This window comes from Hemitrygon akajei, unplaced genomic scaffold (assembly GCF_048418815.1).
Source record: "Hemitrygon akajei unplaced genomic scaffold, sHemAka1.3 Scf000177, whole genome shotgun sequence".
NCBI classification, from domain to species: domain Eukaryota; kingdom Metazoa; phylum Chordata; class Chondrichthyes; order Myliobatiformes; family Dasyatidae; genus Hemitrygon; species Hemitrygon akajei.
Window position 1 is genome coordinate 727,264 of NW_027332063.1, and position 16,358 is coordinate 743,621.

The following is a 16,358-nucleotide window of genomic DNA, read 5'->3' on the forward strand; positions in this document are numbered from 1 at the left end:
GCGTCGCAGCACTTTGGATTTCAGCTCCCCAGATCCGTCTCATAATTGGGTTATGGGACGCGAACACGCCTACCAGTACTCTGAGGCACAGAGAACGAGTCCTGCTGTTGAGGAGGAAGTGCAAATGCTGTATACGGACAGTGTCGAATGTCTGACGGTTGAAACTACCATCATCGCCATCGGCAGGCCAACAGTTCAAGGTGCCATGGAAAACGATGGGAAATTGTGACCTTCAGTAGGATGTTCTGCGAAATCACAGGGCAGGCCGATTGATGTCATTCCAATTGTGCCACTTTTGCCCTTTTTAAACAAAAGAAGACTGCGATACCCCGACCATGGCTCTAATCTGCAAGGGGCAGCCACAATCCTACACCGCCAATGATTGGATGCGCAACACATCATATGCAACTGCTCAACTGCTTGGATCTCCTCCATCGTTGCAATCCGTAGCTTTGCACACTTTCGGCAACGCGATTCCGCGAGTACTCGCGTTCTCGCCTTGACAAGACTGCGGGGGCCAGCAGGTCTATTGTGCCGCTGGGTGGCTCAGCGGCATTTTGTTTACATTCGGCACACGGGGCGGACTGCTCGAAGTGGAGGAACGTAACGTCGGGATTAAAGCGCGTCAGCAATTGAATCGCACCCGCCTTCTAACAGTTCCCCCGAACTGGCCGAGCAAGCCAGCTCGGTTTTACCGCAAATAAATCATGGCGCGGCGGCCAAAGTATCTGGAAAGGGTAAGACTGCAAGTGGACGGCAAACTCAATCCGGTGGCACATTTTGCAATGATCTGCCTTGAATGTTCCTATCGAGCTTTTTCATTGTGATAACTAACTTCCGACTTTCGGTTGTTTCTCTGTGCTGGGGCCTTGGTATAAATCTCAGCACTGAGTGGGTGCGGTATTGCTCTGTGGAGTGTCGAATAATGTAAATTCCCCTGTCTTAGTGTGGGCTCCTGTATCATACCAAACGGGGAGTGTGTATAATACCGTCAGCTGCACGAGACGCAGCCCTACGCAAACGTCATCCAGCTTGAACGTCAGCGCAGTCCCGGTCATGTCCCACACATTGCAGGCCAAGTCAGTGGACAGGACATAACCCGCACAGGGACAGAAAGGTGGCTACGTTCTCCCAGGCTACTCCTCCTCGCTGACGTTTCACCGACTCCATTTCTGGCGAGTAGGACTCATGCCTTAGTAAGTGTCCCCCGGTCGCAAAATCCCTTCGGGAGACGCTGGAGAAGAGCTCCAGCAAATAGTCGGTGTGGACAAACATGTCGGAGTCCGTCCTCATCACGAAGGAGGTGGAGGGGCTGTAGCAGCAGAGCCACTTCAGACCCGACAGCTCCTTCGGAGTCAGGTTGTGGTACTTCTCATCGAAATCACTCCGGATGATGTCCCGGTGCACAGCGCCCTCCCGTCAAATGCAGTCCTGCCAATACCTCCCGTGCCCCAACACGAAATAGTTGATCGCCCTGGCTTCGGCAAAGCACCGCTCGCTGCCCGGGGTTTGGCGGATGAGCGAGCGAGACTCGATCTGAGTGGAGGAGCTCGTGACAAGAGAGCGGAAGGGGGCGCTGTTGCTGCGCTTGCCCGGCGCGCCGCATCGGGAAGGAGGTGCCGTCGGCCCTGAAGGACAATGGTTCTGAACGGGACCCGAATCCCTGCTCCAGAAAACCAGGCAATAAATGAGGAGAAACAGGAAAACACCCTTGAGGAACCGGGGTGAATAGCTACTGGCATCGACTGGAAACGGCTGGGAAGTATAAAGGTAGAAAATCAATATTCCCGTCGTCAGAAATCAGAATCAGAATCAGCTCTTTTATCACCGGCATGTTGCTTGAAATATGTTAAGAGCAGCAGTAGTTCAATGTAGATAAATTATTATTATTATTATTATTATTATTATTATTATTATTATTATTATTATTATTATTATTATTATTATTATTATTATTATTATTATTATTATTAATAATATTGTTGTTGTTGTTATCGTTGTTGTTATTATTATTATTATTATTATTATTATTATTATTATTATTAATTACAATATACGTATATTGAACAGATTAAACATCTTGCAAAAACAGAAATGCTGTAATATATATTTAAAAAGAGAGGTCGTGTTCACGGGTTCAATGTCCATTTAGGAATCGGATGACCGAGGGGAAGAAGCTGTTCCGGAATTGCTGAGCGTGTGCCTTTAGGTTTCTGTATCTCCTGCTTGTTGGTAAGAGGGAGAAAAGGGCATGCCCTGGGTGCTGGAGGTCCTTAATAATCGACGCTGCCTTTCTGAGATACCGCTCCCTGAAGATGTCCTGGGTACTTACTAGGCAGACCATATTTACAACTCTCTGCAGCTTCTTTGAGTATATTACACCCATCATCAGTTAAACAATGTTGAGGTGTATGTGATCTTCCTGAGGTTTCATACACGGAACGGCACTTCTGACGACCGATAGCAGCCACTGTCAAATCCTTGCCAGCAGCTGGCGTTGCATTCAAAGACTCACCACTACAGTAAAGTTTTCGTTGGGGGGAAACCATCGGCTCAGTGGAGTTTCCTACGGACTGCCACTCACAGCTGTTTAGATTTCTTCGCGCAGGAAACCATAGAAAGGGTGCAGAGGAGATTTACAAGGATGTTACCTGGATTGGGGAGCATGCCTTATGAGAACAGGTTGAGTGAACACGGCCTCTTCTCCTTGGAGCGACGGAGTATGAGAGGTGACCTGATAGAGGTGTATAAGATGATGAGAGGCATTGATCGTCAGATCACGGGGTGGGTAGTCAGAAACAGGGTGGGTTCGCAGGGCTGAAATGGATGACACCAGAGGGCACATTTTTAAGGTGCTTGGAAGCAGGTACAGAGGAGATGTCAGGGGTAAGTTTTTTAGTCAGAGAGTGGTGAGTTCGTGGAATGGGCTGCCGGCGACGGTGGTGGAGGCGGATACGATAGGGTCTTTTAAGAGACTTTTAGATAGGTACATGGAGCTTAGAAGAATTGAGGGCTATGGGTCAGCCTGGTAATTTCTAAGGTAGGAACATGTCCGGCACATCTTTGTGGGCCGAAGAGCTTGTATTGTGAATGTAGGTTTTCTATTTTTCTATGTTTCTATTGTGTTTAGCCCAGGTTTTTCAAGCAGACAAGAAGAAGATTGCTCGGACCTTGACCACTGTCTTCGTGCCTCTTCCAACCGCGGTGGGTTGGCGAGTGGCTACTGTTGTGCGTCTTTTTAAAGAGGGGAACAATGGGAACGTCTTGGACCAGTGAATCTCACGTCAGTTGTCGGAAAATTACTGGAGACTTTTCTTGGGGCTTCGATTTCTGAGCATGAGGAAGCCGCTGGCCTAATTGGCGAGAGCTGGCATGACTTTGTGCAGGGAGGCCTTGTTTTCCAAACTTGATGTAGTTGATGTGTGGATGTTTTCCACGTGGATTTGACGACGTCTCTTATGGGAGGGTATTCTAGTAGATTCAGATGAACTGTGGGGTCAGCTGCCAATTGGCTGTTAGGATTCAGGACAGCCTAGGGTCTAGAAGATAGAGGATAGTGGTCGAACGAACTTATCCCAGCTGGAGATCTGTAATTTATGTTGTTCCGCAGGATTGCGTGCTGGGTCCCCTGCTGTTTCTGACGTATCTCAATGACCTGGATGGGTACCTCGGTAGGTTTACCGGTCTTAACAGTATTGGTGGGACTTGTGGATAGTTCAGAAGACGGGCAAGGAATGCTGGGCGATATACGTAGATGAATTGTATATACGGGCAGATAAATGGCAAATAGAGTTTAATACAGATAATTTTTAGATGTTAACCCTTGATAGGGCAAATGCAAAGAGACAACAAACTGTTAAGGCAAGATCGTTAACAATGTTGATAAGCAAAGAGATCTTGGGGTCCGAATTCATAGCACTTTTAAAGTTGACAGACAGACAGACAGTCATACTTTATTGATCCTGAATACGCCAGTTGATAAGGTGGTTAAGAAGGATTATCCCTTACATGCTGTTCGGGTCAAATCTGACCCGTTTTGACATTTGACAACAGTAAAAACAACCCAAATGCCATTTTTCTTTGCCGAAATGTGATGATCTTTTTCCCCTGAAGTGACCCAAAATGCACAAAATCGAAAATACTTTTTTAAAAGTACACTTTTGAACAGTGCTAAACATTTTTGTATTTTGAGACCGTTCCGGAACAAATTTGACCCGTATCTATTGAAATGGATTTTAGTTCTCTGAAACATTAAATTAGGATTAATTAATCACCCATTTATTAATGTGAGATAGGCTATTTACACATTCTAAATGGATCTGTGGTTCAAAATTTGGAATAGACTCTTGTTATGAGAGGATTCTTGTGCCGGTTCAAAATTGACCCGGACCATACTGTGAAGATAGAGAATATGAAATGTATGTAAGGGTTATGGAATATTTACTATAGAGGCACAGTGGTCAAAAGTCTAGGGCTTATGTTGCCTATTGATAAAAACATGGTTGACCGCATCCAGAGTATTCTGCCCAGTTCTGGTTGCCCCACTGCAGGAAGAATGCTGAATCTTTGGACGGGGTACAGACCAGGTTTGCTAGGATGCTGCCTGGTTTACAGGGCAATCATGACAATATTCGGTTGTTTCCTCCAGCGCGTCGGAGGACGGTACAGGATTTGAGAGCGGTGTATAGGATAATGAGAGACATAGGTGGCATCTGTTTCTACGAAGTGCAGTGTTTAATACCAGAGGGCATTCATCGAAGTGAGAGGAAGATTTTCGCTTGACAGAGTCTGAGAAACGCCGCCTGACACAGCAGGAAAGGTAAATACATTGCAGGCGGTCAGGAAACGACTGGTGAGGGCATGAATGTCAGGAGGATAGAGGGAGATGGGCATTGTTTTGTTTCTTGGGAATAATGACTTGGAGCGACACCCACCCACCCCAGGCCTCACATTCTCTGGGAACGTCTGAGAACTTACCTCAGTGGTGATTGTGGAGTCGCTTCCACACCGAGAAAGGGGGAGAGATTTCCAAACCAGAAAGACTTCAACGAATCAGATGTTATTTTTTCAAATAAATGTGACCATAAGCTGTCCGTGTGGACATCAGTCATAGAAGCAGCGTTTCCCTGCTCCGCCCATCGAATTCAGCCCATCCTGACTGAATTATTATCCCACTCTACCCCTACATTCCCGTTTTATTAAATTTGAAGCCCTTTATAATTAACAACCTACCAACATCCGTTTTAAATGTATCTAATGCATTGGCTTGCACAATCGTCTGTGGCAACAAATTTCACATGTTCACGATCCGCTGGCGAAGGACGTTGCTTGTCATCACTGTTCTGAGGGGAAGTCTTTCTATTCTGAGGTTATGACTTCTGGTCAAAGACTCCCCCGCCCCCCTCGAAGTAATAATTGCCTCCATGTCCAGTGCATCTATGCCTTTCAGTAGTGGATAGGTTCCAATAAGATACCCTTCATTCTTCGAAGTTCAAAGGACCCATCAATCCTAGCTCACACGTCCCGTCTTTATTTACAGGGATCGTTCTCGCGAACGGCGTCTGGGGCCTCTCCGACGCCGCACACCTTTTTTACGAGTAAAACCATAGATTATTTGGCTGTTGTAATGCGCATCACCACCCGCTGTAAGAAGCGTGAGGTAGCGAGCAATGGTACCCCTTCCACATGTGACTGTGCTCCTCCGAGGATGTCAACTCTCACTCTCAGCTGCCTGCTCCGCCCCTTCCCAAATCATTTGTAATTTCAGACGCACTATTAGTTTAGTAACCTTTATTAAATTCACTCTCTTCTTTCCGACACATCCCACTTCACCAGGGCACGGAGCGACCACTCCCCGTTGAACATCGACGGCTCCTCGGTAGGGATCGTAAAGAGCACCAAATTTCTTGGTGTTCACCTGGCGGAGAATCTCACCTGGTCCCTCAACACCAGCTCCATAGCAAAGAAAGCACAGCAGCGTCTCTGCTTTCTGCGAAGGCTGAGGAAAGTCAATCTCCCACCCCCCCCCCCCCCCCCATCCTCATCACATTCTACAGATGTTGTATTGAGAGCATCCTGAGCAGCTGCATCACTGCCCGGTTCGGGAATTGCACCATCTCGGATCGCAAGACCCTGCAGCGGATAGTGAGGTCAGCTGAGAAGATCATCGGGGTCTCTCTTCCCGCCATCACGGACATTTACACTACACGCTGCATCTGCAAAGCAAACAGCATTATGAAGGACCCCACGCACCCCTCATACAAACACTTCTCCGCCCTGCCGTCTGGGAAAAGGCTCCGAAGCATTTGGGCTCTCACGACCAGACTATGTAACAGTTTCTTCCCCCAAGCCATCAGACTCCTCAATTCCCAGAGTCTGGACTGGTACCTTACTGCCCTACTGTCTTGTTTATTATTTACTGTAATCCCTGCACTGTTTTGTGCACTTTATGCATTCCTGGGTAGGTCCGTCGTCTAGTGTAGGTTTTGTGTGTGTGTGTGTGTGTGTGTGTGTGTGTGTGTGTGTGTGTGTGTGTGTGTGTGTGTGTGTGTGTGTGTGTGTGTGTGTGTGTGTGTGTGTGTGTGTGTGTGTGTGTGTGTGTTGTTTTTTACGTAGTTCAGTCTAATTTTTGTACTGCGTCATGTAACACCATGGTCCTGAAAAAACGTTGTCTCATTTTTACTATGTACTGCGCCAGCAGTTATGGACGAAATGACAATAAAAGTGACTTGACTTGACTTAGCTTGACTTGACTTGCACACCCGTCTCCTTTCCTGCTTTGTCATTGATGCTCGTTTCATGTCCGGGCCGGTTCCCTCAGGGTCTGGTGCTTTCAAAACAAAAATAAATTAATAATATTCAAGTCAGGTGAAGTCAAACAAATTCATTAGTATTGTCATTTGACTATACAAGTGCATTTAAACTATGTAACAATATAATATGTATAGAAAATTCACAACGTTTCATCAAACAGGCTGTAAACCTCAGTAGTATAAATTACGCATATATTGCGCAATAACTTATGAAAGTAAGGATAGAAACTACAGGCGAATCGCACATAAGTAACAAACTAAAGTGCAAGAATTTTCAATATTGGAAGGTTCGGGACAGACTAACCACTGACACTTTGAATACGAGACGGCTGCGTGTTCAGAAGCCTAATGGCCTGGAGGAAGAAATCGTTTATCAACCGGCCCTTTGTTATTTTTACACAACACAGTCTCCTGCTTGATGGTAGAAAGTCAAAGAGGATGCTGTATGGATCGGTGGGATCCTTAATAATGCCAAGAGCCTCGTTCCTGATAGATGTCCCGTGATCCTCTCTAGCTGTTCACACAAAGCTTTTGCACAGTCTTCTGGTCCAGTTCTCGACTGCTCCCATACCAGATGGAAATGCAACTTCACAGGAAGCCCTCAATGTTTCTCATGTTAAACCTATTTAAGATGGGGGCGGCGGGGTACTGGGGCCCTGCTTGGTTCAATCTTCCGGGAGCGTCTAGGCGCTGCTCTGCCGTGGTCTCCAGGCCGGTGAAATTCAGGGACCAGGTGAGGTCATCGTGATGTGAGCTCCCAGGAAATTGGTGCAATTAACTCTCTCTACGGAGCACCCATGAATTCGCAGACGGGAGTGGTCTGGCTGCTCCTTCCTGGAGTCCACAAGGATTTCCTCTGGCTGCTCCACGTGCAGGCTTAGATTATTACTCAATTATTAATCAACCAGCAGCTCGTGATAGGGCCAACCACTGTCTTCCGCAAATTAGATGGCACGGTTTGAGCTTGATCCTGCGAGACCGTCATACGTCAGCAGTGTGAACAGTAACGGACTGAGCACGGAGCCTTGGAGCGCGCTCGACCTCGGAGTAATGGGACTAGAGACGTTGCTGCCCAAGCAGACTGACTGAGGTCTCGCTGTTGCAGAGTGAGGTATTGAGACCAAGACAGTTTCCCTACTCGTTTCTTTAATACGATGAATAGTGTCAAGGATTAAATAAGGTGACGTGAAAACCATTCTGTTTTGGAACCGAGCCACGCGCTTTAAAATGGCATGGGTTCGTTTACAGGAATCGCAGCACCGACTGGCCTACTTGCGCTCAGCCGCATCCGGTTACACAGCGCCCGTTTGCCCTCTACCACTGGATTGCGCCCTGGTGCCGGGATTCTGCGTAGCAACCGCACGGAGTGATCAGAGAGACATTGTCTGAAGAACCAGTCCTGCGGCACGGAGCGGATGGGACGCATCAGTCGTGGGTGATCGGAACTGCGGGGAAGATTGGAGTGGCTGAGCAAATCGGTCCAGCGGCTTCAATGAGCAATGGACGCCTGTTTCAGAAGTGCAGGTTGAGGCACTTTTCTAACTATGGGACAAGATTTCCTCTCACCTTTGGTGTCTACAGTTGGTGTTGCAGCACCTGCTTCTCGCCGTATGTCGTTTGGAACTCTGATATTTAAGAAAAAACGAACAGCTAACGTTTCGGGCCGAGTCCTGACGAAGGGTCTCAGCCCGAAACGTTGACTGCACGTTTCCACGGATGCTGCCCGACCCGCTGAGTTCCTCCAGCGTGTTGTTTTCACCCCAGCATCTGCAGTGTACTCTGTGTTTGAGATCGACGACAACTTTTCTTTTTTTACTACATATAACAATTTTCCTGGAAGGACTCCCCAGGAGAGACATCATATTGATATTTCAGACCGCAGACGTTTTCTCAGAACAGGTCACGTCCATAAGCATTCCCCGGGTCTTGTCTGCATAGATTGTAGACTTCTGTTCTAATGATATGACGGATCAGAATGTCCCTGATTATACCAGTGCCAAGGAAGAATAACGTGGGCTACCTCAACGACTATCGTCCGGTAGCACTCACATCGACGGTGATGAAATGCTTTGAGAGGTCGGTTATGACGAGACTGAACTCCTGCCTCAGCAAGGACTTGGACCCGTTACAATTTGCCTGTCGTCACAATAGGTCAACGGCAGACGCAATCTCCATGGCTCTTCACACGGCTTTTGACCACCTAGACAACACAAACACCGACATCAGGATGCTGTTCATCGCCTGTACTTCAGCATTAAATACCATCATTCCCACAATCCCGATTGAGAAGTTGCCGAACCTGGGCCTCTGTACCTCCCTCTGTAATTGGATCCTTGACTTCCTGACCAGAAGACCACAGTCTGTGCGCATTAGTGATAATATCTCCTCCTCTTTGACGATCAACACTGGCGCACCTCAGGGGTGTGTGCTTAGCCCACTGCTCTACTCTCATTATACCTATGACTGTGTGGCTAGGCATAGCTCAAATACCATCTACAAATTTGTTCAGAATACAACCGCTAATGGTAGAATCTCAGGTGGTGACGAGAAGGCATACAGGAGTGAGATATACCAACTGGTGGAATGGTGCCGCAGCAACAACCTGGCACTCAACGCCAGTAAGATAAAAGAGCTGATTGTGGACTTCAGGAAGGGTGAGACAAAGGAACACAAACCAATCCTCATGGATCGATAAGAAGTGGAGAGAGTGAGCAGCTTCAAGTTCCTGGGAGTCAAGATCTCTGAGGATCTAACCTGGTTCCAACATATTGGTGTAGTCATAAAGAAGGCAAGACAGCGGCTATACTTTATTAGGAGGTTGAAGCGATTTGGCATGCCAACGAGTACACTCAAATACTTCTATAGTTGGTAGCGTGGAGAGCATTCTGACCGGCTGCATCACTGTCTGGTATGGAGGGGCCACTGCACAGGACCGAAAGAAGATGCAGGATGTTGTAAATCTAGTCAGCTCCATCTTGAGCACTAGCCTACAAAGTACCCAGGACATCTTCAGGGAGCGGTGTCTCAGTAAGGCAGCGTCCATTATTAAAAAACTCCATCACCCAGGGCATGCCCTTTTCTCACTTTTACCGTCTGGGAGGACATACAGCAGCCTGAAGGCACACACTCAGCGATTCAGGAAGAGCTTCTTCCCCTCTGCCATCCGATTCCTATATGGACATTGAAGCTTTGGACAATACCTCACTTTTGCACATTTTTAATAATCTATTCAATATACGTAATCGACTAGTTTCTTTATCAATATGTTTGCTTTTATTTAGTATTATTATTTCTCCTTCTGCCAGATTATGTATTGCATTGAACTGCCTATGTTAGGTTAATAAGTTGTACGCAGCATGCCAGTGATAATAAGCCTGATTCCGAGCGTCTAATTCAGCTTTTAAAAAAAAGCCCATTTTATGCCAGGTCTATAAAACTTCCCAATTATAGCTATAATACAAGCAGAAATGATGGTGAATCTCCCGAGTTCATTGACAAGCTTTGTGTATACATAAAGCAGTAAGACTTTCAAAGGGCAAGAGGCGGATGGTGCAGAACACTGAGGAAACGGCGCCGCTGACCCGACGGGCCGAATGGCAAATTTCGCTCTGAGGCGTTAGTGTCGAATATTGAGCTGCGGAAAAGAAAAAAAAGAACCGCCGTCATACATGTGCACATAACATAATATTCTCTATCTTTGCCGTGAACCAACCTTGAGCCGAGGACCGGAGAATGACTGCAGAGATTTCAGGAACATGATCACAACCTGGTTAAAGTTTAAATGCCTGCACGCTCATTAAAACAACATTTTAGCCTCCTGAATCCGTCTCCTTGCACTTCCTTGTTGAATTATGCAAAAACACCCATCCCTATCGTGTGGTCGGATCCAAAAGTTCCTGCTTCAGCTCAGGGTGACAAATGATTGCGCTTCTCGTAGCAGTTCCATCTGTTCCTGGAATGAGTCACGAACTCATTTCTGGTTCAGAGTGGTTATCGCCCTGATTCATTGCTCAGCTTCAGGGGGGTTTAACGGCGAACTATGAACCCCAGAAGCCGCTGCGGAGAAATGCCACTGAGGATCTATTGGAAAAAATAAAAAAATAGATATACAGGTATACTACTGCAGAGATGCCCCAGTCTGACGCCTTTTGAGAACCAGATATTCCTCTCTCCAGGCTTTAACCGCGAACTTGCTGTTTGAAGCTGGACTAGGGGCTTCATGTAGGATGTGTGTCCAGGGTGCTCCACCTGCTAGGTTGGTGATAGGGGGAAGGTACCGTGAGAGATATTTAAGAATCCCTTAGATAGGTAGATGGGTGAAAGCAAACACGCGGGCCAGCACTGCGCTGAAATGTTGTGCAGTAACTTTCCAGATATGTCACGTGTCTCCCGTCAGCGGATGATTAAAGTTGTCTGAGCATTAAATTCATTCTGTCTCATTTGCCAAATTGCACTCCTCACCTATCATGGCTGACCTGTCCCTTTCCTCCGCCTCTCAGTCCTCCTTCGCCCCTCTTTGATCACGGCGGATCGATGCGTGCTGTCAGCCCGTCAGTGCATCGATCCCTCTGCACCACCTCACTCCCTCTCCTGTCAAGGATCTGTGCGCATTGCGGAATCAGACATATTGACAGAACCCTGTATGCTTCCTTTCAAGAGGCGATTTTAAAAAAAAGTTGCTGAAATCCGCCACGGGCAGTCCCACTCTCGCCTGCGAAAGGAAGCGTGGGTTCACCACGTGCTCACTCTCTGTCTCTCTCCCTCACCTAGTTTCTTCTATACAATCTCATCTGTTTCCTCCACAAAACCTGCTCGTTCTAGCTCTCTCTCTCTCTCTCTCTCTCTCTCTCTCTCTCTCTCTCTCTCTCTCTCTCTCTCTCTCTCTCACAGTTTCTTCCATACCAATTGCTCACCCTCTCTTAGACACACACACACACACACACACACACACACACACACACACACACACACACACACACACACACACACACACACACACACACACACACACACACACATTAAAAGATTTGCAAAGCAAAGATAGATTTATTCTTTCAATGCGTGCATATCACCACAGACAGCCGGAGATGCATTCTCTTACGGGCACTCAGAGTAGACAAAAATAAACACAATAGAATCAATCGAACTTTACTTACTTTCACATTTCCACATCGGTTTTGCTTTTATTTAGTCTTTGCAAGTAGGTTTTCTCTCGATTTTCCATAGAATTTCTCTGTTCTACTGTGAATATGATCGCGGGGTAGTATATTGTGACTTGCTGTACTGCGGAAAATAAATTATACTTTGAACTCTGAACTGTTCGGGGTTTGAAGGGGAGATGGAGAGCACGGAGGAAATGTTCTCTGTGTCGCTTTACTGGTCGGAATCTCCTCCCACCTTCTATGCGGCTGCACATTTCCGCTGTCCCTGGTGCTTTACATTGGTAACTCAATGGACTTTAAGCTCAAGCAACGCACACAAAACGCTGGTGGAACACGGCAGGCCAGGCAGTACCTATAAGGAGAAGCACTGTCGACGTTTCGGGTGCTTCTCCTTATAGATGCTGCCTGGCCTGCTGTGTTCCACCAGCATTTTGTGTGCGTTGCTTGAATTTCCAGCATCTGCAGATTTCCTCGTGTAGACTTTAAGCTCAGGTATTTTAAAATTATATTTCCGCCTTCAGCATTACCTGAAGCCCGCGTAATATAGGCACCAACTCGGTGCGGATGCAGACTAAGATAACTACAGCCAAGTGCTTTGAGGGCTGCTGACAGGGGCATCGCTTTACCAAACTCTACGTGGGTACAACTCAAAGTGATTCATCTGAGACCAAAGCATGCATTACTTTTTCCGTTTGGTGTCATTGTCTATCTTGCTGTGCATTGTCTTTCCAAATTCGTCACTGAGCGCGAAACACGTCATACAGACTATATTTAATGAATGGTTTTATAAGCGACTGATCTTAATTTACCAAGGACTCGCTTTCCACGAAACACGACACATTAAAACCGCCGGCAGGTTCTTTTTTTTTTAAAGCATCTGACTTTAATATGCCTGCCGAAAATTAATGATGAATTATATGAAAAAGTCTCTTTGTTCAGCTTATCGCTGTGACGAAGGCGGTATAAAACCCAGCAAGGAGTGAATGCAATATTGATCTTTGGACATCACTATAATGTGGTTGTTTGCACAAGGTGTTTGCTATTCCTTTTGTAAACGCTCCACCCTGCCGGAATTTGAATCCTTCTCTTAATAGTGATGGGATACAAACACGTCTGCCTATGTTCTGAGGCACAGAAAAACGAGGTGTGTGGTGGGTGGGGGAGGATTAAATACAATAAACGGAGCAATGAAGAATGCCTGATAGTTGAAACAGTTGATCATTGTCCGCCCTGGAACGGATAACTAGTTCCCCACCAAAAGGTGCGATCCTCCGGCCAACAGTTCAAGATACCGGAGATATTGATGGACAATTGATTGTTGATTGTTTTACCAGGAGTGGAATGCCGCTTGGGCAACCGACACCATAGGTGAATATACAACTACGGCGGGGGCACAGTTCCCCAGTATTAAAAAAAATAGACTGAGTTACACCTGAACTGGCTGTTATCTGCAAGGAGTCAGTCTCAACCCAATACCGGCCAAAGCTACGTGGAAAGTTCGTGATTGGATCTGCCAAAGTTTGATGGATGATGCGGTAGCAGTTGATTTTTCAGGAGGTCTCTGGCAGGGTGGAGACCGTGGTACTGCAGGAAAAACTCCAGCATGGATAACGTAGTGGCTGATTGGCAGGAAGGAAAGAGTAGGAATAAAGGTAACATTTTCTGTCTCCCTACCGGTGACTAGTAGTGTTCTACAGGGGACCGATGCATTTTACATTATACGTCAGTGATTGGAAAGTTGAAATTGACGGCTTTGTTGAAATATTTGCAGACGGTATAAAGATAGGTGGAGGGACAGGCGGTTTCTCGGCAGTGTGGATGCTGCAGAAGGACATAGGCAGATTAGGGGAGTGGACAAAGACATGACAGGTGAAATGCGGCTTGTTGAAGTGTTCGGTCACTAACTTTGATAGAAGAAATGAATGGGTTGGCTATTTTCTAAATCGAGAGGAAATACAAAAACTTAAAAAGCTGAGACGCAAACGTACTTGATCGCCTTTGTGCAGTATTCCCCGAAGGTTCATTTTCAGGTTGAGTCTCCGGTGAGGAAGTCAAATAAAATGTTGGTATTCAATCTCTGGATTGCTACCTGTGCCACGTGCGGGTGAGGCAAGGAACAGAAGGATTATACAGATTAATACGTGGCTGAAAGGATGGTGCAGGAGGGAGGGCTTCAGGTTTGTAGATAATGGGGAATGGTCGAAGGGCCGAATGGTCTACTTCTGCACCTATTGTCTATTGTCTGTTGTCTGTTGTAATTTCAAGTGGACCAGAATGTAAAAACAAGGGTGTAATCGTGCAACTTTCCAAACAACTGCTGAGATCTCACTTGGAGTATTGCGAGCAGTTTTGGGCCCATTATCTTCCAAAAGGATTTGCTAAAATTGGTGGGGGGGGGGGGATTTCAATGGAGGCTCACGGAATGTAGCAGGATGGACGGTTTGTGTTCTGAAGGAGGACGTTTGGTGTCTCTGGAATTCAGAAGAATGAAGGGCGACCTCATTGAAACCTATCAAACGTTGAAAGGTCTTCAGCGAGTGAATATGCTGTGGATGTTTCCGATCGTGGTGGAGTGTGGAAGTCCAGAGGACACCGCCTCAGAATCGAGGGGCGTCGTTTTAGAACCGCGATGAGGAGGACTTCCTTCAGCCAGAAAGGGGTGAATCTGTTAATTTTTATTCCAGAGGCTAGTTTTTCAGGCAGGCGTTAATATATGTTTGGTTGCTCAGGACATGAAGGGATGCTGGGAGATCGCAGGAACTGGTGTTGAGAGGAAATTTGGATCAGCCGTGACGAAACGTCAGAGCAGACTCGAAGGACAAAATCGCCCAATTCTGCTTCTGCATCTTTTAGTCGTATGGTTACAACATATAACTTTGCATATTTTTGACATGGAGATGAAGCGAGTACTTAAGTTATCTCCTTGGCCAGAGTGAGGGACCATCGGGTGTACTGCGCTAATCAACAGAAGAAGACTCTCGTCTCAAAGTGAAAAATCTCTCTTCAAAGTGATCTAAGTTAATTACAAATAAAAAAGCCAAAGAAATTGATTCCATAGGTATTCAGCCCTTTCACGTCAGTATCTAGAAGATGCACTTATGGCAGCAATTACAGCCTTGAGTCTGTCTGGACTGCAATTTTCTCCACATTCTTCTTTACAAACTTACTCAAGCTCTTTCAGACATTACATTTGTTGCTTTTAAGCCAATCCTGTGCAGATTCCGCTTTATGCTTGTGGACATTTTCTTGCGAGAAAGCAAATCTTCTCCCAAGTTAACCATATAACCATATAACAATTACAGCACGGAAACAGGCCATCTCGGCCTTCTAGTCCGTGCCGAACGCTTACTCTCACCTGGTCCCACCGGCCCGCACTCAGCCCATAACTGTCCATTCCTTTCCTGTCCATATACCTATCCAATTTTACTTTAAATGACAATACCGAACCTGCCTCTACCACTTCTACTGGAAGTTCCTTCCACACAACTACCACTCTCTGAGTAAAGAAGTTCCCCTTCGTGTTAGCCTTAAACTTTTCCCCCCTAACTCAACTCATGTCCTCTTGTTTGAATCTCCCCTACTGTCAATGGAAAAAAGCCTATCCACATCAACTCTATCTATCCCCATAATTTTAAATATCTCTATCAAGTCCCTCCACCCCCCTCAACCTTCTATGCTCCAAAGAATAAAGACCTAAGTTCTCCTGCAGTCCGCATCAGGTTTTTCTCCAGGACTTTCCTGTATTGCGCTGCATTACTTTTGCCCTCTACCTTCACAAGCCCTCCAGGGTCTGCCGCCGTTACCTTGCCAATCCAGATGTTCAGCGATGCTCAGCATGGCTCCTCCCGCTCTGCATCATCAAGTCGTCTCTGCCGTTGGGCAGTTCGCTTTTCATGAAGCACAGCTCCCACCCCACCCCCCCCCCCCCCCCCCACCGTGCTTCAGTCATACATGCCGATAGGCAGCTGGACTGTCAACGGAAGGGGAGGGGTGCAGCTCGGCTGCACACGCGCAGTCCAATCTCCCCGAAGCCACACCACCTCGCTCCAATCACTGCCCGATCTCCACTGAGCGCGAATCTGCAACATGCCGGTGGCTAGCCATTTCAATTCCAATCCCCATTCCTCTTCAGACAGACGGACAGACATACTTTATTGATCCCGAGGGAAATTGGGTTTCATTACAGCCGCACCGATAATAGTGAATATAGCAATATAAAAACATAAATAATTAAATAATAATAAGTTAATTATTCCAAGTGGAAATAAGTCCAGGACCAGCTTATTAACTGAGGGTGTCTGACACTCCTAGGGAGGAGTTGTAAAGTTTGATGGCCACAGGCAGGAATGACTTCCTATGACGCTCAGTGTTACATCTCGGTGGA